At 46.6% G+C, this 23,787-nt stretch overlaps 1 protein-coding gene across 6 annotated transcripts in view; it reads right to left on the bottom strand.

Moving 5' to 3' along the window:
- The window catches only part of syt12 (synaptotagmin XII), a 292,964-nt gene that overhangs the window by 11,696 nt on the left and 257,481 nt on the right, over positions 1–23,787 (bottom strand). The window lies entirely within an intron of this gene.

The raw sequence follows: 23,787 nt of genomic DNA, 5'->3' as shown, positions 1-23,787 counted from the left end.
ACCCTTCAGATACCAATCGGCATGATGGACCCAATCCAACCTCCACGCCTGCTCAAGACCACTGGTAATATGCATTCCAATTGGAAACTTTTTATACAACAGTTCAAAATATATTGAGAAGCTAAGGATCTAACCTCAGCGTCTGATGCCAGGAAGATAGCCTTGCTTTTATCCCTGGCTGGGCCGCAGGCACTAGAAACATATAATTCATTTACCTACCTGGCAGGGGAGGACAAGGGCAAGCTGGAAATAATCATCAAAAAATTTGAAACCAACTGTCGATCTGAAGTCAATACGATATTTGAAAGATTCAAGTTCACCAGGCGCTTGCAAAAACCAGGAGAATCTTTCAGCAGTTTTGTAACTGATTTAAAATGACTAGCTCAATCTTGCAACTTTGAAAACCTCCGTGATTCCCTCATCAGAGACCAGATAGTCAATGGTACATCTGATGAGGGACTTAGAAAATCCTTATTAAAATGAAAAGACCTAACCCTAGAAACAGCCATGCAAAGATGCTCTACTTATGAAAAAAGTAAAGAAGAACATGAGGAGTTTACTTACCGGGACTAAGGCCTTCGCCAGAGGTCGAGCCTGTCAAAATGGCGGCCCAGGCTTCCAGAAGGCGCTCCTCTGGCGGCAATCCCGCGCGCGCGAACCTGGATGCAGGCCACACGCATGCGCAGCTCTCCCGAAGATTTGACACGGAAGAAAGGCCTACTGCGCATGCGCGAGCATGGAGGGACAGTGCATGACGTGTCCCCGCTGTGGAAATGCCAACTTAAAAGGGCAATGTTCAGCTTCTGGAAAACAATGTTTAAAGTGTGGCAAATGCAACCACTTTGCCTCACAGTGCAGAGCTGTACTGCTAATGAAGACAACTAGACAGATACACATGAACTTCAATGTAAAAAGCATAGATTCAATGGAGCCCAAAAAACCCAATGATGAGTATTCCTCGGATGAGGACAACCTTGCTTGCGATAACTCGCTTGTTGTGTACACGATCGAGACAATCGAGGAACGTGACGCAACAATCGCCACGCCTCACCTGGTCAACAACATTGATTCCAGCAGTGAGTGGACTGCAACTGTGCAAGTCAATGACTTTCCATTAGTCTTCAAGCTTGACACTGGGCCCTCAGCTAACCTCCTCACTAGCAAGGATTTCCATTCGATTCCAGGAGACCATGAAATAATACCCGCTGCATGTCGGCTGAAGGACTACAACGGCAATCAGATCGCCTCAAAGGGATCGTGCCATCTCCGGGTGGATAACAAAACGATACGCAAGCAGCTACGATTCAAGATTGTAGACGACAACAAATCATCACTGTTAGGCGCTCAGGCCTGCAAAGACCTGCAGCTGGTGCAACGCATTTGCATGCACACCCAGGATCCATCAAGTCTGGAAGCTAAAATCCACAGCATGCTACAAGAATACCCCGACATATTCAAAGGCATGGGCACCTTACCCTGCCAATACAAAATCATGCTGGAGATAGACGCCAAACCCGTCATTCAACCGCCCAGGAGGGTACCAATTCCACTGCAGGAGAAGTTGAAAGTGGAACTCAACAGACTGCAGTCACAAGGCGTAATATCACAAGTCACACAGCCGACTGACTGGGTTAGCTCCATTGTCTGTGTTAAGAAACCTTCTGGAGATCTTCGCATATGCATAGACCCAAAGGACCTGAACCAGAACATTCGCCGTGAACACTACCCCATCCCCAAGCGTGAAGAGATAACGTCTGAGATGGCGAATGCTCGTATCTTCAACAAGCTCAACGCCTCGCAAGGGTTTGGCAGATACAGCTCGATGATTCGAGCAGATTACTGTGTACGCTCAACACACCATTTGGACGTTACTGCTTCAATCGCATGCCTTTGGCATTTTCTCTGCGTCAGAGATTTTCCACAGGATAATGGAGCAAATGATCGAGGGTGTCAGAGTCTATGTGGATGACATCATTGTATGGTCCACCACTGAAGACGAACACCTCTGTCGTCTGAAGAAGGTGTTTCAGAGGATTGATAAATACGAAACTGAAACTGAACCAGGCAAAATGCACATTTGCGAAGGAGTCTGTAACCTTTTTGGGTGACACCATATCATCTCAGAGTGTCAGCCCTGATGAGGCGAAAATCGCTGCAATCTGAACCATGAAGATGCCACATGACAAGAAGGCGGTGCTATGATTTCTGTGCTTCGTCAACTTCCTCGGCAGGTTCATCCCAAACCTGTCCACACGGACGGCAGCTTTACGCAATCTCCTACGAAAGACCACTGCGTTTGAGTGGACACAACGTCACCAGAATGAATGGGTGAATCTCAAACAGCAACTAATGAGGGCACTGACCCTTGCTTTCTTTGATGCAAACAGACCCACCAAGGTCTCCACTGATGCCAGCCAGGACGGGATTGGCGCCGTTCTCCTCCAACAGGACAACCAGTCTGACTGGGTCCCGGTGGCATACGCATCCAGGGCCATGACCCCAACTGAGTGCAGATATGCACAGATCGAAAAAGAATGCCTCGGACTCCTCACTGGGATTCTGAAGTTCCATGACAATGTGTACGGCCTGCCCACGTTCATAGTGGAAACCGACCACAGACCGTTGGTCCATATCATAGACAAGGATCTAAATGATATCCCAGATAGGTCCCCACTCGGAGACTGGAAGGAGCTGGTAGCATAAAAGTTAAGTGCCACCGTACCATCAAAGGTATGATTTCACCCTAGTATACACCCCGGGACGAGACCTTGCCATTGCCGACACACTGTCCCGATCAATTGGCACTGACAACGCACCATCAGCCCCTTTCAGAGAAATCGAGGCCCAAACACAGTTATGCATGGAGCATTTGCCTGCTTCAGATGAGAAGCTTTGTCTGATCCGACAGGAGACGCAGAAAGATGCAACCTTACGGATGGTGCTGCACCTACTCCAGCACGGTTGGACGAGGGGACAATGCCCACAATTTCAGAATGTCAAGTCAGAACTGATTGACGGCCTGCTGCTACGCAATGCACAGATTGTGATTCCGGCCACACTCCACGCCGAGATGCTACGTAAGATTCATGAAGGCCACCTAGGCATTGAGAAAAGGCGGGCACGACAGGCTGTGTACTGGCCCGGCATGAATCAAGACATAATGGACATTGTCATGACATGTGACACCTGTCAAAGACATCAACCCGCACAGTAAAGAACCACTGTAGCACCACGAACTCACAATGGCGCCGAGGACAAAAGTGGGCACTGACCTATTTCATGCCACTGGGTGTGATTACGTCTTGATCACGGACTATTACTCAAACTATCCGGAGGTGCTGAAACTCCATGATCTCACGTCTTCATCTGTCATCAAGGCGGGCCAGGAGACATTCGCGCGACATGGAATCCCGCGTGTGGTAATGTCAGATAATGGTCCCTGCTTCGCGAGCTGGGAGTGGAAAGAGTTCTCAGACCGCTACAGCTTTTGTCATGTAACATCCAGTCCGCGCTACCCACAGTCAAATGGGAAAGTGGGACAGGGTGTCCATATCGTTAAACGGCTTATTAGCAAGGCAACAGATTCACGCTTGGACATCAACCTCGCGCTGTTATCCTACCGAGCAACCCCATTGAGCTCAGGACTGTCGCCAGTGCAGATGCTCTTTGGCAGGAACATCCGGACAACCCTACCGGCGATTCAACTCCGAGACTCCGATAACGCTCTGGTACTCGACAAAATGCGGGTACTATGATCCAAACAAAAACAATACTACGATCAACATGTGATCCCACTCAAGCCACTGAACATGGGCGACATTGTCAGGATTAGGGACCCAGAAGGTGGATGGTCTGAGCCAGTCACGGCGATCAGGCAGGAGGCACCGCGGTCCTACATTATCAAGTCGTCGGCGGGAGTACTCTTTCGCCGTAATAAGAACATAAGAACATAAGAACTAGGAGCAGGAGTAGGCCATCTGGCCCCTCGAGCCTGTTCCGCCATTCAATTAGATCATGGCTGATCTTTTGTGGACTCAGCTCCACTTTCCGGCCCGAACACCATAACCCTTAATCCCTTTATTCTTCAAAAAACTATCTATCTTTACCTTAAAAACATGTAATGAAGGAGCCTCAACTGCTTCACTGGGCAAGGAATTCCATAGATTCACAACCCTTTGGGTGAAGAAGTTCCTCCTAAACTCAGTCCTAAATCTACTTCCCCTTATTTTGAGGCTATGCCCCCTAGTTCTGCTGTCACCCGCCATTGGAAACAACCTGCCCGCATCTATCCTATCTATTCCCTTCATAATTTTAAATGTTTCTATAAGATCCCCCCTCATCCTTCTAAATTCCAACGAGTACAGTCCCAGTCTACTCAACCTCTCCTCATAATCCAACCCCTTCAGCTCTGGGATTAACCTAATGAATCTCCTCTGCACACCCTCCAGCGCCAGTACGTCCTTTCTCAAGTAAGGAGACCAAAACTGAACACAATACTCCAGGTGTGGCCGCACTAACACCTTATACAATTGCAACATAACCTCCCTAGTCTTAAACTCCATCCCTCTAGCAATGAAGGACAAAATTCCATTTGCCTTCTTAATCACCTGTTGCACTTGTAAACCAACCTTCTGTGACTCATGCACTAGCACACCCAAGTCTCTCTGAACAGCGGCATGCTTTAATATTTTATCGTTTAAATAATAATCCCGTTTGCTGTTATTCCTACCAAAATGGATAACCTCACATTTGTCAACATTGTATTCCATCTGCCAGACCCGAGCCCATTCACTTAACCTATCCAAATCCCTCTGCAGACTTCCAGTATCCTCTGCACTTTTCGCTTTACCACTCATCTTAGTGTCATCTGCAAACTTGGACACATTGCCCTTGGTCCCCAACTCCAAATCATCATCCCAACACGGATCCCTGAGGGACACCACTAGCTACTGATTGCCAACCAGAGAAACACCCATTTATCCCAACTCTTTGCTTTCTATTAATTAACCAATCCTCTATCCATGCTACTACTTTACCCTTAATGCCATGCATCTTTATCTTATGCAGCAACCTTTTGTGTGGCACCTTGTCAAAGGCTTTCTGGAAATCCAGATATACCACATCCATCGGCTCCCCGTTATCTACTGCACTGGTAATGTCCTCAAAAAATTCCACTAAATTAGTTAGGCATGACCTGCCTTTTACGAACCCATGCTGCGTCTGCCCAATGGGACAATTTCTATCCAGATGCCTCGCAATTTCTTCCTTGATGATAGATTCCAGCATCTTCCCTATTACCGAAGTTAAACTCACTGGCCTATAATTTCCTGCTTTCTGCCTACCTCCTTTTTTAAACAGTGGCGTCACGTTTGCTAATTTCCAATCCACCGGGACCATCCCAGAGTCTAGTGAATTTCGGTAAATTATCACTAGTGCATCTGCAATTTCCCTAGCCATCTCTTTTAGCACTGGGAGCTATGTATAGCTGGGATCTGTTAATGCTTCGACCTGCAACGCCGGTGTTTCCCACACTGGACTTGACCAAGTCCATTAGTCCACAGGACGTTCCTAGCCAGACGGTACTTTTGATTACATGAAACCGTCATCCCCACCTCCACCGTTACGACGCTCCAACAGAAGCTGTAAGCCACCTGACCGGCTGGATTTGTAAGGACACTTCAACACACCCACAAGACGAATATGAACATTTCTAACGATGGACTCGTGACACTGTTAATTGTTTCTGTATTACTTTATCATTTTCGCAGTGTGCAGATTTGCTTATTCTCACCACTTGTTCTGTACAGTTTTCTTGCGGTCAGTTTCGGAAGCATATCAACTCAAACGGGGGGCTGTAGTGATCTGTACATCTGTACATACATCTGCACATACACCAGGGACTGCAGCAGAGATGTAACAGCCACAGCACCACTAGAGGGCAGCATCAGAGACGGGTCTAAAGGGTCCAGCCCAAGGGAGGATCCGCCTCTTTCAGAAGCACAGAGCTAGTGAGCAGCAGCAGACAGAGACAGCTCAGCAGAGGCAGTTTGCCTTAGTTTCACTGGTCATACCTCTTGACTGTTTTACATCTAGTTGAGCTCTGGAAACAGAACGAACCCTTCGAATAAAGTTTTTGTGTTAACTGCAAGTCTACAATCTTCATTCAGACTTAGAGAATAACATATTTGCTGCAAAGGATGTATGTCAATATTGTCCCATTATGTTGCTACATCTGGTTGCCATCTTTCAGGAGCGAGCATGACTTTCAACCAAAATCTATCTTCATTAGCTTCAATGTGGTAGGTTTGACCCTTTTTAGATTTTACTGAGCTGAAATTAGCCTCATCATCACAGCACAAACATTTACAGAGAAATCAGTTCGCTGTACCTTTAGAGCACTCAGGCTATATGACACCATTTAAAATTAGTTTGTAAATTTACTGGCCAAACTCAATAACACGGTTAATCTTACTTAGTGCCATGATTAAAGTCTCTTTTCATTCAAATGTAAGGTGCTACCTTTCTAATCATCTGTCATCTTTCTCAGCAGCACTTAGAGAACTGCGACTGATGCTTATTTGAAGTTATAATAGTATTAGAGCAAAGGCAGCACGGTGGCGCAGTGGCTTAGCACTGCGGCCTCACGGCGCCAAGGTCCCAGGTTCAATCCCGGCTCTGGGTCACTGTCCATGTGGAGTTTGCACATTCTCCCTATGTTTGTGTGGGTTTCGCCCCCACAACCCAAAAGATGTGCAGGGTAGGTGAACTGGCCACACTAAATTGCCCCTTAATTGGAAAAATGAATTGCGTACTCTAAATTTATATTAAAAAATAATAGTATTCGAACATGAACATTGGAGTATCATCAATTTATAAGGCCACAATGATACACAGTAGATACCCCAATAATTCAACTGCATCAGTGTAACTGTCCTATTGTAATAGATATGCTGTGATAATCACAGAAATAATCTACAATATTATAATGCATTCACTATTACTGGGATATGCACTGGAGGGGTGCACACCTAGTTATTTTCCCAGAAGACTTAGTTACCTCATTGTGCTATGTGAGCGATTCTCAACAGCCTCGACAGAGGACTTCAGGTAAGGTTGACTAACAACATTTCTGAGCAGCAGAGAGGTGATAGCAAACTGCAGACTAGTACAATCATCAGACTAAGAAAGCTAAACTGATCAGCTAGCTGTCCCCAGCCAAGTTAACCATATGTGTTCCTTGAGGCTTGGTGATTGGACACATGCGCAACATGTTTGGCATCCTATACATATATGGCACCTTCTGTCTCAAAGTATAATTTCGGGAAGGAGGAGGGGTGTTGGTGATGATTGTACCTGATTTTCCCTTATGTGCAAATATCTGTGCAAATGAAAGAATCCTGTGGATGTTCTATGATGCATTGACAACTGGGAAGCAATTTTGGGGTAGTCAGTGATAAAGATATAAAGACTGCTTGAAACACTGCAACGTAGTCAATCTGCTGAAAATAAGAAAACATGGTGAGAAACCAACCATGAAGACGCTGTATACCTTGGAACCTATCGCTTTACTGATGCAAATTGCAAATGCCAACTGAGGCACTCTTGGCTGAAAAGTCAAAATTTCCATCCTAGAATATTTGGGATTACTTGTTCCCGCTGGAATCAATCATTATAGAATCAGTGCAGAAAGTGAGGTGATATTGTGTCTGTTCTTTTGATATTGGGAGAAAAAAAATTTGTTCATGATATGTTGACATTACTGCCAAGGCCAGCATTTATTTCCCATCCCTAATTGTCCTTGAGAAGGTGGTGCTGATTGAGGACTTCCGGTGGCGATTGCGAACGGAGCAGCCGCTGCAAAGACGATCCCGCACATCCACAAAATCGCGGCTCTTTCCGGGGGTTTTCCCGGTGAGTTTTTTTTTAATTTAAAGGCCTGCGAAATCGGCCCTGCCCAGGCACCAAAGCTCCATTCCACGGAGCTGAAGAGGGGAGAGGGAGAAAAATAAAAGAGAGGAGAGACTGGTCCCGGTCATCTGAACGTGGAGGAGGAGTGGGGGTCGCTCAGAAACTGCCTGAAAGTTGGAGCATGGAGAGGATAACACCAAAACAAAGTAATAATTTTTTTTTATTATTCAACCTTTCTTGTTCCTCTCCTGAAAATTAAAAAAAAATACTTTAAAAAACTTTCAAAAGGAAAAAATAAAAATAATTTTTATATATATATATAAAAAAAATGATTTTTAAAAGGAGAAAAAACCCTTGGGGTTTTTGTTTCTTTGGGGGGAACAAAAAAAAGAATTTCTTTTTTGCACCAAAACCCAAGGGGGAGAAAAGAGAAAGGCACATAACAGAAATATGCCTGCAACAAGTCGGGGGGGGGGGGGGGGGGGGGGGGGGGGAGAAGGAGCAGCAGCGAAGGTGTGGGAAAAAATCAGGAGCTGCGGCCGCGCAGGCAGTTGGCCCCATGGGGCGAGGCGGAGGTTCAGGTGAACCAGGAGGGCTTCAGGGCAAAGGGAGACCCTGGAGTGCAGGGGCGCAGCCACATGGTGTACACATAGCTGGTGGCCATGTTGGGTGCCCCCTGGACAAAAGGAAACCCTGAAGCCCTGGGGTCCGACCTCATGGCGAGAGCGGCGACCGTGGCCATTTTGGATGTCCCCCTAACGAAGGTTGAGTGGTTGAGTGTAATGTCTCTGGTGCTCCCTCCAGTGTCTAGCTAGTCTACATTTATTTATATTAACTCCTTGTGTATCGGCAGTGATGCATATCACCACATCCCCCCTTTTTTCATGTTACAGATTTTCTGTACATTGTTAAAGAAAATTGAACAACAGGTAGATAAGTGATGCTCTGTACAAGTTATGATAACAGTCATTAAACAATAAGTCCAAATCATATGTGTGAGTCCAAAACCCATCAATTATCATGGTCGAAAGTCTTTCTTGTTGGGTTGGTGAGTTGGTGATTTTGATGGTGGCATGTCCTTGTGAACGCCATCAGTGTCCCTGTGCATAAGGAACCAAGAAGTGGTCAAATCACGTTGTTGTCTGATTTGGAGTCTTTTTTTTCCGATGCTTGTGATAGTGATGTTGGATGGCATCTCTCCTGAAAGCCAGGTGGCCTGTTGGTAGTACAGCACACGTGAATTGGGAAGATGCATCGTCCTGCCATGGTATGTCATTGTACTGAGCTGAGCTGTAACAGTGCCCCTCATGGGCAGAGTTGTACCATGTCGTACCAGTCGTAGTTCCATTGGTGTAGTCTTTGTCGTGCTTGCTGTCGACGATGTTGCCTTTGGTACGTATCATGTCGTTGTCTTTGATATGGTTTTCATAGGTTGTGATGTTGTGTTGGATGGTTCTGTTGTTGTGTCCGCTGCGCTCAAGGACCACACTCTGTGGATAATACGAGTCCTTCACACAGTTACTCGTGTCAGCGTGCTTTGTGGCATGTGCTGTTTTCTTGAGCGTGCCGTCACTGAGTTCGCAGCGCTCCCCGTCTGGAGTCATGTCCGGCTTACTTGAATCAGCTTTGACTTGTCGATTCTCCCCATCTGGAGTCTGGTCTGTTTCACCTGAGTCAGTGTTGGTTTGTCGATGCTCCCCATCTGGAGTCTGGTCTGTGTCACCTGAGTCAGTTTTGGTTTGTCGATGCTCCCATCTGGAGTCATAGCAGGTTCACTGGAGTCGGCTGAAATTTCTTGACGCTCCATGTCTGGAGTCAAAACATTCAGGAATGCATTTGCTTGTGGAGAGGCTCAAGTGAATGAGGTTTGAAGTAACGTGGTGTCACCGGAGTCACCAGTAGTCTCACTGTGATTGTCGAGTGCTTCTGTACACACTAGCTGAGGTCTGTCACGTTGCACATCTTGTGTGGGAACTGGGATGCTGTCGTCACTTGTCTCACATACAGTGGATAGAGCCTCAGTAGCTTCTTGTTGTTCACTTGGGCTGGGTAGGCTGTCAGCGTCTTCTTCTGGTGGCTCAAACAATGTGGGTGGACTGTCATAGTCGCTTTGTTGTTCACTGGAGCGTGGTAGACTGTCATAGTCTTCTTGCTCTGCACTTGAGCATGGCAGACTGTCATAGTCTTTCTGTTGTTCACTTGAGCGTGGCACACTTGTATCGTCTGCTGGTGGTTGCTCAGAGGAGGTTGCTAGACCCTCATGGTCTTGTTCATGCAAGGACTGCGCTTCGGAGTCTTGTGTTCCTTCCATCGTGGAATCTGTCCACGAGCTCGCTGTGGAGGCTTGTGTCACTCGAGTCACTTCTTGTTCATTCAAGGACTGTGCTTTGGAGTCTTGCAGTTCTTCTATCATGGAGTCTGCCCACGAGCCCACTGCGGAGGCTTGTGACACTGGAGTCACATTCTGTGTGGAGACGTGTAGTTGTCTCGCTGTGGAGTCTTTCATCGCTTCCTGTGTAGAGGCTGGGACCCTTTGTGATGCGTGGACCACTCTCTGTGTGGAGTCGGGAGCCCTTAGCGGTGAGTGGACCACTCTCTGTGTGGCAGCAGGCCGTTCTCTGTGGGCTTGTACCGCTCTCTGTCTCTTGGTGTCAGGCCGCAGCATAATCCTGCTCTCACGAGTCGGGATGTCATATGTGCTGGGCTGAAGATCCTCAAATCCGAAGAACACATTCGCGTCTGTGTCGGATTCGGTACTGGGGTCGCCATCTCGAATGATGAAACCTTCGTCTGAGTCGTAGTCTTCTAGGACCATGTCATCACTTTTTGTGTCGGAGCTGGCATTGGACATTGGGCTCGTGATGTCCAAAGAAGAATTCAAGGTCTGACTCATAGTTTTCAAGGACTGTATCATCTCTTTGGGCGGTGCTAGCTGCTTGTTGCAGGGTTCTGCAGACGTTACGTTCAGCTACTGGTTGAATTTCAGGCATTGTGCTGTCGTTCCATGTTTTGGGATATTTCTCCTTTAAGTGGGTGTGGTCCGGGGCCTCTGACATCACGAAGTGTGTGACGTAAGTCGTAGGAAGCGATTGGGCATGCTCAAATCGCTGTTCCTTTACTTGGGGCCTTTTTCTCAACTGCGCATATGCAGCACCTTTACCAAGATGGCCGCAATTCAAAACTACAGATTTCTTCTGCAAGCCTACCTCGTGGTGAGTTTTGGTGCTTCTTCTATCATTTTTTCTTGTATGTCCCTTGCAGAATTCTTGGAATTTGTCCAGGACTGCCTGGAAATTGCTCTTGCTTTGCCCCTTTGAGTATTTGAAGGTCTGGAAGATTTCAGATGCTTCTGGACCTGCGATGGTGAGTAGAAGCTTTATTTTCTCTGCATCCGCCACGCCATCTAGGTCAGACGCTACCAGGTAGATCTCGAATCTCTGCCTGAACCAACGCCAGTTTTTACTGAGATTGCCTTGGTACCTGAGCTGCTGCGGAACCGGAATCCTGAACATCATCTTGCCTGGCTGTTGTGGCTGGTTGTCACTGCTTGCTGAGTTGTAACGATATGGATTGAAACAGGCACTCAACGTGTACCATGTCTTGTTATGCTCTTGGCGTAGCATAAGCGGCTTCCTTGATGTTCACTCTGACAAAGGAAGGTTCAGACGTGGAGATAACTTCAACACGTTTAATAAACTATTTACAATTTTCCTCCTCGGATTCGCCTCTACTGTTAATCCTTCTATAGCTACTCAGACTCACGAACTAGTCTGCTACAATCCACGTGGTGGGTGTGATGTGGAATCAACCCTGTGTCTGTAGTCACTGAGTGTTTCCACTGGAAAGAGGAAAATCATGTGTGCTGTGTCCTTTTATATGGGTTGGTGTAATGCCCCCCTGTGGTAGTGTCACTTCTGTGTGTATCGTGAATGCCCATTGGTCATGTCCTATCTTACTGACCTATTGGTTGAGTGTCTGTGTGTCATGTCTCTGGTGCTCCCTCTAGTGTCTAGCTAGTCTACGTGTGCTTACATTAACCCCTTGTGTATCTACAGTGATGCATATCACCACACGGGGTATCGGAGCAGCCAGAGTTACACATGGGGAAGGGGGCCAACGCCCTTGCTTTCGCTTCCCTAATCGCACGCCGGAGATTCCTGCTCGGCTGGCGATCGGAAGCACCACCCAAAGCTGCAGACTGGCTCGCTGACCTCTCGGAATTTCTCCACCTGGAGAAGATTAAGTACGCCATCCGAGGGTCAGAGGAAGGCTTCCTGGATACTTGGGGGCAGTTTGTCGGTCTGTTCCAAAACCTGTTCGAGGCCAGAAACAAGGAGTAAGCTAATAAGAATTTTTTTAAAACACCCAGGATAGATGAAGTACCAAAAGACTGCACAACCTGGGGGGGGGGGAAGAGAGGCGGAAGGAAGGCGGGGAAACCACGAGAGATGGTTCCATTCTGTCCTTAAACGAAGGACAAACTAAACCTCTCTGTATAATAAAGGAAATCAGCGCGAGCGAGAAAAATGTGATGTGTATATACAACTGCGTATAAATATGGGAAATGTCAATAAAAAGAGTTTTTTAAAACGAGAAGGTGGTGCTGAGCTGCCTTCTTGAACTGCCGATACCTATCTTGTGTAGATACACCCACACTGCTGTTAGGAAGACATTTATGTTCGCACCTTTCGCAAATTCAGGCTGGTGAATTTTCCGGTCCTGCCTGCCTTGGGAATCATCACAGACGGGATGGAAAATTTGGCGGCCGATTTAATCTCGGGCAGGAATTTCCTGTTTCTGGGCGGACATGACCGTAAATCTGGGCCCAGCATGGCCCAAAGCACTTTTCAACCCAATGAAGTGCTTTTGAAGTGTAGTCACTGCTGTAATGTAGGAAACACTTGTCGCACAGCAAGATCCCATAAAAGCAATGTGATTTTCAACAGCTAATCTGCTTTGTTAGGCGATGATTGAGGGATAAATATTGCCCATGGCACTGAGGAGAACTCCCCTCTCTTCTTCAAAATATTAGCATGGGGTCTTTTATGTCCACTTGAGAGGGCAAATGGGGCCTCATTGGGGCCTCAGAAGAATGATGATGAAAATACTACCAAAAGATAGATTATAATAAACTAAGTTTGCAGAACTCCAGGTAACCGTGTTATTGAGTTTGGCCGATAAGTTTTCAACCTAATTTTAGCTTGTGTCATGCAGCCTGGGTGCTCTAAAACCCACATTAGTTGTGCAACGTGTAATTCCTTATTCCTTAAATTTTACATTGAGTGTCACCCAGCTCTTCAGTGCTCCACATGGGAATACTGTCAACTACTTTCCTATGTCTTTTATTTCCGCAGCTACATCCTTCAGATGTGATCTCATTAGTGTTTTAGCCGAGCAGTGTTTCTGCAGGAAATACCATCAGCAGGTTCCATCTATCAAGGTACATCACCTGTGGTGCCAACAAATAATATGAAGCAGAAATAAGCCAATTTGTGCGACTTGTGACAACTCATAACCTTTCCAGTGGGCACTGTGTCACAAACATCCTATTATTAGAGTAATTTCTCCACCACAAAGTTATTTTGTCCTCCTAGAGGGGATCAAGTATAAAATGTCCTATTGTTTCTCTGCCTACATATCATCTGCTTACTGACAAAGTATGTTGTATGATTGCTCAGTACCAGTATGAATCCCAATCTGCGGGTTTTATATGCTTCTAAGTGGAATTATGAATACAATCGAGAAAGTTTCCAGTGACAATATTTGTTGAAAAATTAGAATGCTTTAAATCTGTTTTAGGTTGTGGTAGATCCGATTCTCCACAGTTTTGGAAATGTTTTAATTAATGTAAGTTACCAATTTTATTACACTATGCCAAATATATAAAGGATTTTAATAATCAACCTCAACGTGCTTTTACATAATGTCTTTATGTCCTAAGGCACTTGATATATTTATAATCCAATTTGCAAACAAAACCTCATTATTACACCAATTAAATAACTATTTGATTTACCAAACTGCTATTTTGATCAATAGTTTCGTTTCGGAATTCTTTAAATGGGATGATTTTGAATACACTACAACCAGGTTCAAAGGAGGCACATGGTGACAGATTATCTGTACTACCGTATAAAGATAGCACAGAGATTGTGAATTATTGGGCGCAATCTAACCAAATTGGAGGAGCGTAACAGACATCTGCAGATGCTGAAAGATGCCCTCGTACAAAAGGGATATGGCGCTCAACTCATCGATCAACAGTTCCTACGCGCCACAGCAAAAAACCGCACCAACCTCCTCAGAAGACAAACACAGGACACAACCGACAGTAATTCCCCGGAGCGGAGAAACTACAACATCTTCTTTGCAGCCTTCAACATGTCATCGATGAAGACAAACATCTTGCCAAGATGAGCCCGACATCCCCAGTACTTGCCTTTAAACAACCGCACAACCTCAACCAAACCATTGTTAGCAGCAAACTACCGAGCCTTCAGAACAGCGATCACGACACCACACAACCCTGCCATGGCAATCTCTGCAAGACATGCTAGATCATCGACATGGATATGACCATTACACGTGAGAACACCACCCACCAGGTACATGGTTCATACTCGTGTGACTCGGCCAACGTTGTTTACCTCATACACTGCAGGAAAGGATGTCCCGAAGCGTGGTACATTGGCGAGACCATGCTGACGCTGTGACAATGGATGAATGAACATCGCGCAACAATCGCCAGACAGGAACATTCCCATCCAGTCGGGGAGCACTTCAGCAGTGAAGGTCATTCAGCCTCTGACCTTCGGGTAAGCGTTCTCCAAGGCGGCCTTCAGGACGCGCGACAACACAGAATCGCCGAGCAGAAACTTATAGCCAAGTTCAGCACACATGAGTGCGGCCTCAACCGGGACCTGGGATTCATGTCGCATTACATTCACCCCCCACCATCTGGCCTGGGCTTGCGAAATCCTACCAACTGTCCTGGCTTGAGACAATTCACACCTCTTTAACCTGTGATTATCCCTCTCTCCAGTTACTCTATTTGGACCTGTAAAGACTTAATTACCTGCAAAGACTTGCATTCAAAGTATCGTATTGCATCTTTGACTTTGTCTATATATATGTTTCTGGAACATACTTCTTCATTCACCTGAGGAAGGAGCAGTGCTCTGAAAGCTCGTGTTTGAAACAAACATGTTGGACTTTAACCTGGTGTTGTAAGACTTCTTACTGTGCTCACCCCAGTCCAACGCCGGCATCTCCACATCATAACCAAATTGGAACAGAATCCCGCATTGAGCGTGTTTAGCTTGGTGTTTCCCAGCGCTTGCAGCACTGAGAAACACCACACTATCTATCGAGACTTTGTTTCAATTCAGGGAAACACCCTGCTGAGGTCACACTTAGTCCTGTTTCCCAGACTGAGGAGCTCCCCTGCCAGAACTCCTCAGTGCAGAAGGAAATCAGGAAAAATGGTGTCTTAATCTCTCCACCCCCTCGACACGACCCCCAACTCACCTATAAGTGGATCCTCAGTACCACCCCTCCCTCACACACACTTGGCACCTGGCCCAATCCCTGACATGGAAAAAGTACCAGCCTGGCATCTTGACATTATCAGTGTTTCACTCTAACAGTAACGCCTGGGCACCTTGATAGTGCCAGGTTGACACCAAGGTGGCACTGCCAGGGTGCCACCCTACCTGGGGTCTCTGATCCCATGGGAGACCCCCACATGTGCCGTTTCACCTGGTCGCCATTTGTGGGCACCATACTGAATGGTGCTCGCTCAACTTCTCCACGATAAAGGGGATAAATCCCAAACCCTCAGGTAGATCAGGGGAGTACATATTATAGTGAGACTAGCTGTCTCATTCTAATATGCAGATTTGCAAAACAGTGATCCAGCCCACAATGGGCAGAATTCAGATTGTGTCGCCTCGCTAAGTCACGTTAGATCTTGTGAGGCGTGGTGAGCCAGATAGATCGTGGAAGAAGGATCACCTGGCATCGATCGCCTCACCGCCTTTCGGGCACAGCACGGCCGATAGATTACACCCATAGATTACTTCAAATTGTTTAATTTGGGATTTCTATCTTTCATTTATCTTGATAATGGTCACAATTAAGCTACCTGAATGTTAGATGACCAGATTCCACATCCTTAAGAATTAGTCTTGGGTTCAGTTCAACTGACCAAAAACATAGCCAGCAATGTTTGACCCAATATTTTGTCACTTCTTTACCCAATCATCTTGCGGCTTGCCAGATATAGAATCCAATGGCCCAGAACAATCTACAACGATGCCCATACCAGGAGCGCGATATAGCAGTACGTCGGCCTCTTGAAGATGCGGTTCAGGTGCCCCCCTCCCCCATGTATGCCCATTTCCCTCCCACCCCCAGCCAGCCCAGACCATCCCTCACACATATCAGACAGAGCACCGAGGCAAGTTTTAACGGTGGCAACAGGTGTTTAATGTGAACGAATACACACAGATTAGTGCCGTAGCCCCTATAACTAAACTGTGTCCTGCACCTGTGCCAACTTAACTGGTGTCTAACCTTCTGTCCTTATGGGCCCTAATGCTACGGCGAGGTGGATCCCCAGATGGTACAGCAGGAGTGGAGGCGGGCTGCTGTGATTCCTGCCCTGCGACCTGGGGTCCTCATTGGTGGGCATCTTCTGGGGGGACCGGGCCTGGATGGGCCCAGCTGCTGCTCAAGTGCCCCGAGTGGCAGGGTACCTCCCCGTTCTGCTCACTACCCACTGTCCCTGCGCCAGGGACAGGAGGAGGGGAGTCTGAGATGCTGTGGTGCTCTGATACCCCCGGGCTACTCCATGGGATAAGGATGCAAGGAGAGCTATCCCCTGAGGCTTCCCCGCCACCTGGCACTGCCAGCCCTTGTCTCGATCAGGGTCCGCACGCTCGCGGTCATGGAGCACAGGGAGCGGACCATCTCTGCCTGGGACTGCGCCCACCACCTTCAGAGTTTGTGTCACATAAGCCAGTGACTGCGCCATCTCCCGCTGGGACTGGGCCACCTCTCTCTGTGTCTGCGCCATGTTGGCCAGCGCCTGGGCAATGCTGCCGACGTTCCCAGCCATGGTCTGCAGTGACTGGGCCACGCTCAGGAGTGCCATTGCAATGTCCCGATTGCTCTGGGACATGGTTGTCTGTGAGGCGCCATTACTGCCGGCACCGTTTCTCATTGTAACCGAATGTGTTCCATGTGGCGCTGGTGCTAGCCCCTTAACAGTAGCGGAAACGGTCCACGTGTGGTGCCAGTTTTGGTTGTCATGAAATTCCACAAATTCTGCGTTGGCGTCAACACTCAATGGAGAATTCCGTCCCTTATCTCTAAAGGGTCAACTAGAGGAGCTGGAGGTATCACCCAATGGATAGGATGAAGAAAGTTGGGAAAGTGTAGGCTCTGATGTCTTAATAAAAAACAATTTAACTCTTCGCAAATGTAGTAAGTGGGAAATATTCAGAAGGCAGTCAGTTCCCTGTGAAGTGCATTCCAATTAAACGGTTACAACAGAAGGCAGGGATAATTGAAGCAAATTTGCTGGAGTCTTACAATTGCTGTTGCATCCTTAAGTCCCAAATGGTAGTGTGGTGAAAGGTTTTTCAGCACGGTAGCACAGTGGTTAGCACAGTTGCTTCACAGCTCCATGGTCCCAAGTTCGCTTCCCAGCTTGTGTCACTGTCTGTGTGGAATCTGCACGCTCTCCCCGTGTCTGCGTGGGTTTCCTCCGGGTGCTCCAGTTTCCTCCCACAGTCCAAAGATGTGCAGGTTAGGTGGATTGGCCATGCCAAATTGTCCTTCGTGTCCAAAAAGAGGTTAGGTTAGGTGGGGTTACTGGGTTGTGGGGTGGAGGGGTGGGCTTAAATAGGGTGCTCTTTCCAAGGGCTGGTGCCGATCGATGGGCCGAATGGCCTCCTTTTGCACTGTAGATTCTATGTTACCATCTATTCAATTTGTAGCACTCGTTGGAAGCATGTATGAAACACTAAAAATATACACAAGCAGCAGCTGGAGGTTTTTGGAAAACAAGGCACTGAGAAATAAGACAACTCAGAACTGACAAGGATATGTTCCATGGCAAGAATATGCACCTAATTTGTTGTGTATCAGACTGGGAGAGCTAGTTCATACCGAAATTGGTTACAAAATAAAAATATGATTGTCCAGGAACTAAAAGAGCTGTGCCTTGACAAGGATCAGTTCTTAATTGGCAATGGTTAAAAGGCAATTTGAACAGGACAGATCGGAGCATCAATTGTCAGAACAATCAAATAATTGGAAAATATAACTCAGGCACAAAATGCATCATGGAAATCCAGCAGATCCACTGTAGTCCTGGAAATGAGTGGACTGATGCCCGGCTCTGGGTCACTGTCCGTGTGGAGTTTGCACATTCTCCCTGTGTTTGCGTGGGTTTCGCCCCCCACAACCCAAAGATGTGTAGAATAAGTGGATTGGCCACGCTCAAATTGCCCCTTAATTGGAAAAAATGAATTGGGTACTCTAAATTTATTTTAAAAATACTTTTTTTTAAATTCCAGATTTTTTTTATTGATTTAAAATTCCAACATCTGCCCTGGTGGGATTTGAACCTGGATCCCCAGAACATTACCCTGAGTCTCTGAATTATTAGCCCAGTGACATGATCTTGGTTTAGGACAATGCTCGGCACAACATCGAGGGCCCTGTTCTGTGCTGTACTGTTCTTTGTTCTATGATTCTACCTCACTCCCAAGAAAGTTGGACACGTCAATTTACCTTTGCTTCGTAAATGTCTTCAGCACTGTTCACTTTGTGCATCACCAAATCCAATATAATAATTAGGCTGCTTAACGTGTGAGTTCACGGAGTCAGTTAGCTTTTTCTTATGTTCATAGTTACCACAGGAAGCATGACAGTGCTGGGATATAACAATTCCATTGATGCACTCCTTACTTGTGACAATGTGCTTGTACATCAGCATATCTTTACACCAACATCGATGTAAAATAAGGATATTGGAATTGTATGATACACTGGTGAGGCCACAACTGGAGTATTGTGTGCAGTTCTGGTCACCACATTACAGGAAGGATATAATTGCCCTGGAGAGATTGCTGAGGAGGTTTACAAAAATGTTGCCAGGGCTAGAAAAGTGTAGCTACGAGGAGAGATTAGATAAATTGGGGTTATGTCCCTTGGAACAAAGAAGAATGTTTCTGGAACACACCTCTCCATTTACCTGAGGAAGGAGCAGTGCTCCGAAAGCTCGTGTTTGAAACAAACCCGTTGGACTTTAAACTGGTGTTGTAAGACTTCTTACCTGGAACAAAGAAGGCTGAGGAGTGACTTAATTGGGGTGTACAATAATTATGAGGGGAAGAGATAGAGTGGACAGGATACAATTGTTTCCCTTGGTGGAGAATTCTAGAACCAAGGGACATAGATTCAAGATAAGTTGCAGAAGGTGTAGAGGGGACAAAAGGAAGAATTGTTTTTACACAGTGGGCAGTGGGTGTCGGGAAATTGCCCGAGTTGACGGTGGAAGCAGAGACCCTAAACTCTTTTAAAACGTACCTGGACTTGCACCTTAAGTGCTCTAAACGACAGTGCTGTGGGCTAGAGATTAGAAAGAACACCTGGGTGTTCTCGGGCTGGCATGGACAAGATTGCCTGAATGGCCTCCTTCTATGCTAGCACTGCCATTACTGATAGCACGGTAAAGGAAAACTTGATTCAGATGGCAGCCAATTCAGTTCCATGAGGCAAGGCAAGAAATAAACTAACACTACACACCAGGGCATCCTAAAACTGCCAAAGGGATTTCCATTGTTTCCACCAGAAGTTTTCTCCAAGTAAGTACACACCATTAGTAAAGGCTGCCTTTTCTACATTATTGGTTGTGCCACTGACAGTTGGTCTTGCTGCTGAAACACTTTGAGAGTCACATTTGCTCTAGGCCTGAGATCTATCACAACAATTCTGCTGCGTGGGCTCAGGCCACTCAAAATCAATATTCAATGGGGAAACAGCATTCTAATTGAGAATTGGCATTACACTGCAGGTAACACAGGCTAGATCCATTTTCCATTCAACTTTACTTCTTATTATAAGAGGAGAGGAGATTTGCTTTGTAGAATGCATTTCCTAGCTGCTAATTAGCAAAAGAAGCCTTCTTTCAGATGTGTATTTTAATATTTATTGAAATTGGGAACGGAGTTCTGTTTCATTGGATCCAAAGTTCCTTACTGCCCTTCAAAAGAGAGCATTTTTGGTGTTTCTGATGTAAAAGCTGCCGTTTCATATAACTGATACCTTCAGGATTTATACTCCTGCACATTGTGAGAGATCAGACATATTGGGTTCGATCTACCGGTCACTCTGTGCCCGAAAAGCAGTGTGCTGCGGCACAGTGGCAGGTAAATGCCAGGAGACCTTACTCCTGGGATCTACCCGGCTCGCCGCACCTCACGAGATCTAACCTTATCTCACGAGATGCCACGATGTGAAGCTCGCCCATTGTGGACGGGATCACCTTTTGGAAAATCTGCATATTGGAGTGAGACAGTTAGTCTTACTGTAATATGCAGTTCCCGGACATAACCAAGGTGTTGGGATCTATTCGATTTGACTTGGAGATCTTGGGCGAGCGCCATACTGGTCCCTGCAAACAGCAACCAGATGGAGCGGCACTTGTGTAGGTCTCCCAGGCGATCGGAAGCTCCCAACTGCATGCCTCTTCAAGGAGAGAGAGCCAAGAGTCAGAATCTTACAGGAGTGAGGTGGCAGACCGGTGGGTGGCGGGGAAAAGGGTGACATGACTGGGTGTTACACTTGTTGTCTAGCTGCCTATGCTAGTATATTGCCAGCAGAGGAGGAGGTGCCAGGCTGCCCATCTGCCCTTGGGTCAATTAAAGCCCTTAAATGAACAACTAATGGCCACTAAAGGGCCTACGCCCACCACTGCTGGTACTTTACTGAGATTACAGACCCAAACTCCGCCCACCCCCCCAACCTCCCTCACTAGGGTCTACCTGCCTAGCCCTGGCGAAGCTGCCCCTGACTCAGTTTTGAATCAACCCTTCATATTGCTTCTCACTGAGGACTGCTGCAATCATAGCAATAGCTACACACTCCCAGCGGCCCTGTTGGGACTGAAGAGCTGCTGACTATCTGATTGTTGAGTCATCCTCCCGATGGGGGCAGAAGCCACGGCATTACCTGCTTAACAGCTGGTCAGTCCGAAAATCAGATTGTGGCTTCCCGATCCCCTAGAGGTCGGCTTGGACAATCTCCTCTGTGAACAACTCTGGCCACAGAGTTTTTGGGTGGGATTTTCAGTACACCCCTGTCCCCGCTGCATGTTTTGCGACAGCGGAGGTGGCCCACCATTGACCAGCAGCAGGATCTTCTTATTCCGCTGCTGTCAATGAGATTTCCCATTGTTCGCACCCTCTGCCACCAGGGAATCCGCGGTAGGGCGTTGACATAGGCGGGACTGGAAGATCCCGCCAGCAGAAACAGCTGGAAAATCCCTCCCAGAGTTTTATGACACAAAAAGGAGGACATGCAGCTCATCAAGTCCTTGTTAGCTCTCCATAGAGTGTTCAGTCCCATTCCCCCACACTATCTCTATCGCCCTGCAGATCTATTTCCTTAGAGGTCCATCCAATTTCCTTTTGAAATCATTCATCATCTCTGTTTCCACCAACCTCGCAGGCAGAAAGTTTCAGGCCATCCCAAATATTGCATAAAAAGTTCCTCCTCAATTTCTTCCTGCATCTCTTGCCCAAAGCCTTTTGTTTTCATGTAAAGTGTAAGACTCCTGTTCAAGAAAGGAGGCAGGCAGAAAACAGGCAACTAAAGACCAGTTAGCCTAATTTCTGTGAGAGGGAACGTGCCTAACTCCATTATTAAGGAGGTAACAGCAGAACATTGAGAAAATCACAATACCACCAGGCAGTGAACATGGTTTTCTGAAAGGAAATTTGTGTTTGATTAATTTATTGGAGTTCTGTGAAGATGGACCAAGCTGGACAGATAAAGGGAACCAGTAGATGTAGCATATTTAGGTTTTCCAAAGTTGTATAGAGGATTGGTGAACTAACAAGAAGAAGAGGGTCGGAATAAATGGGTCTTTTTTCAAATTGATAAGTTATAACTAGTGGAGTACCACAGGGATCTGTGCTGGGGTCTCAACTATTTACAATCTATTATAATGACTTGGATGAAGAGACTGAGAATGACGTCAGCTAAATTTACTTATGTCACAAAGATAAGCAAGTAGTAAAGAGGACAGAAAGGTTGTGATTCTCCAGAACCGTGACTAAGCACCCTGCCAGCGAGAAAACCAAGGTAATTCCTGCTGCCGCGAGGAGCACTTCAAACATTTTTTGTTGAATTGGCTTTTCTGTCCCATTCTATGGCACACCGGGGTCTGTGCTGGAATTCAAAGGGATTGGACCTAATCTCTCTGACAAGCCCCACACTTCTAAAATCGGAGCATCGTTTATAAAAAGTGCTCCGATCTCTAAAAACTGCTGCAGCCCCCTCCCTCGAATTGCTGGCAAGGCACTTCCCTCCCACCCGAATTGTTGACAAGCCCTCCCCCTCAGAATCCCTCCATCAGTCCACCCAGGCCTCACATTCAGCACAACTTCATTTCCCCTCACATCCCACTCTCCTCCTTCAGCTCCCCTCTCAGTAACCCCCCACTCAAGTCCCCTGCTTGCCCCCCCTCATGCCCTGCACCTTGGCAGTGCCAACCTGGCACCCTGCAATCTGAGGAGTTGCAAGGAAGTATCTACCCTCCCAACAATCGCCACCAGGGTGCTGAAGGTGTTCCTGCAAGGTGGAGATCAGGGAGGCTTGTACAGGGCTGGAGGGGCTTACGTCAGGTGTCCTTCCTGGGATGGGGCTGGTTTACCTGCTCTCCCCATCTGCAGCCTTTAACCCTTTAAACAGTCAGTATGTAAAAATTAATGCTTTCTAATAATAAAGTGAAAGCGGTTCCATCGGCACCTATATCATTTAAACAATCATTCAGTATCTCAGAAATATATACCCATCATAATAAAGTGAAAGTGATTCCACCTGTACCCCTAAACACTTTAAAACGTCTGACAGTATGCCAAGTTTAAAGGTCGGTGAGATGAAGGTCAAAGTAAAACCTTTAAAGTGGTGAAAAGTTTTGAAGTGGTTTGCACACAGTCAATTTCATTTCCCTTTAAAGCAGAGTTTTTCAAACCTTTTTCAATAGCACCCACTTTTGCCAGCTGCCCAATCTTCGGGACCCACATCGGCTGAACATCACGAACCATGCCGGCCGACCTTCACAACACAAGCCATGTCTGCTTACCTTTAATGCAAAGGGCAGCCTGCTTTGTCCTCACAATCTCATTTGAATGAGGTTCAAAGGAGGAGAGTGCAATGCATGTACCAGATGCAGACTTCAGCCAGTTCCTTTGTGCCTTCTTCATCTTAATGACAAAGGAAAATCCAAGCTTCCACATATAGGTCGTTGTGATGGTCAATAGCAACAAAATGCTTGTTTTACTTAGCACTGGATACTCCTGGGAACTCCAGAATACTTAAGGCCTCGTGGGCTTTTGGTGTGTTTAATACCTCACAGGTCAGGTATAGCAGCATAGTATTATAATTTGGACTCAGTTGTAAGTTAATAACTGTCTCTGGAGTCTCAACTTCAAAAGGAACTTTTCACCCAGCACTTCTCTTTCAAAATCTGGAACTTCTCCTCTCACTTGCCAGTAATTCCTGCATATAACATACAAGAGCTTTGCATCCTTATTTGTACTGGCACAATTGACAAATCCATACCTCAAGAAATCATCTTTATAC

The sequence above is a fragment of the Scyliorhinus canicula genome, chromosome 9, assembly GCF_902713615.1.
Source record: "Scyliorhinus canicula chromosome 9, sScyCan1.1, whole genome shotgun sequence".
NCBI classification, from domain to species: Eukaryota; Metazoa; Chordata; class Chondrichthyes; order Carcharhiniformes; family Scyliorhinidae; genus Scyliorhinus; species Scyliorhinus canicula.
Note: the sequence above shows the minus strand (reverse complement) of the source record. Positions and strands in the feature narration are given on the sequence as shown.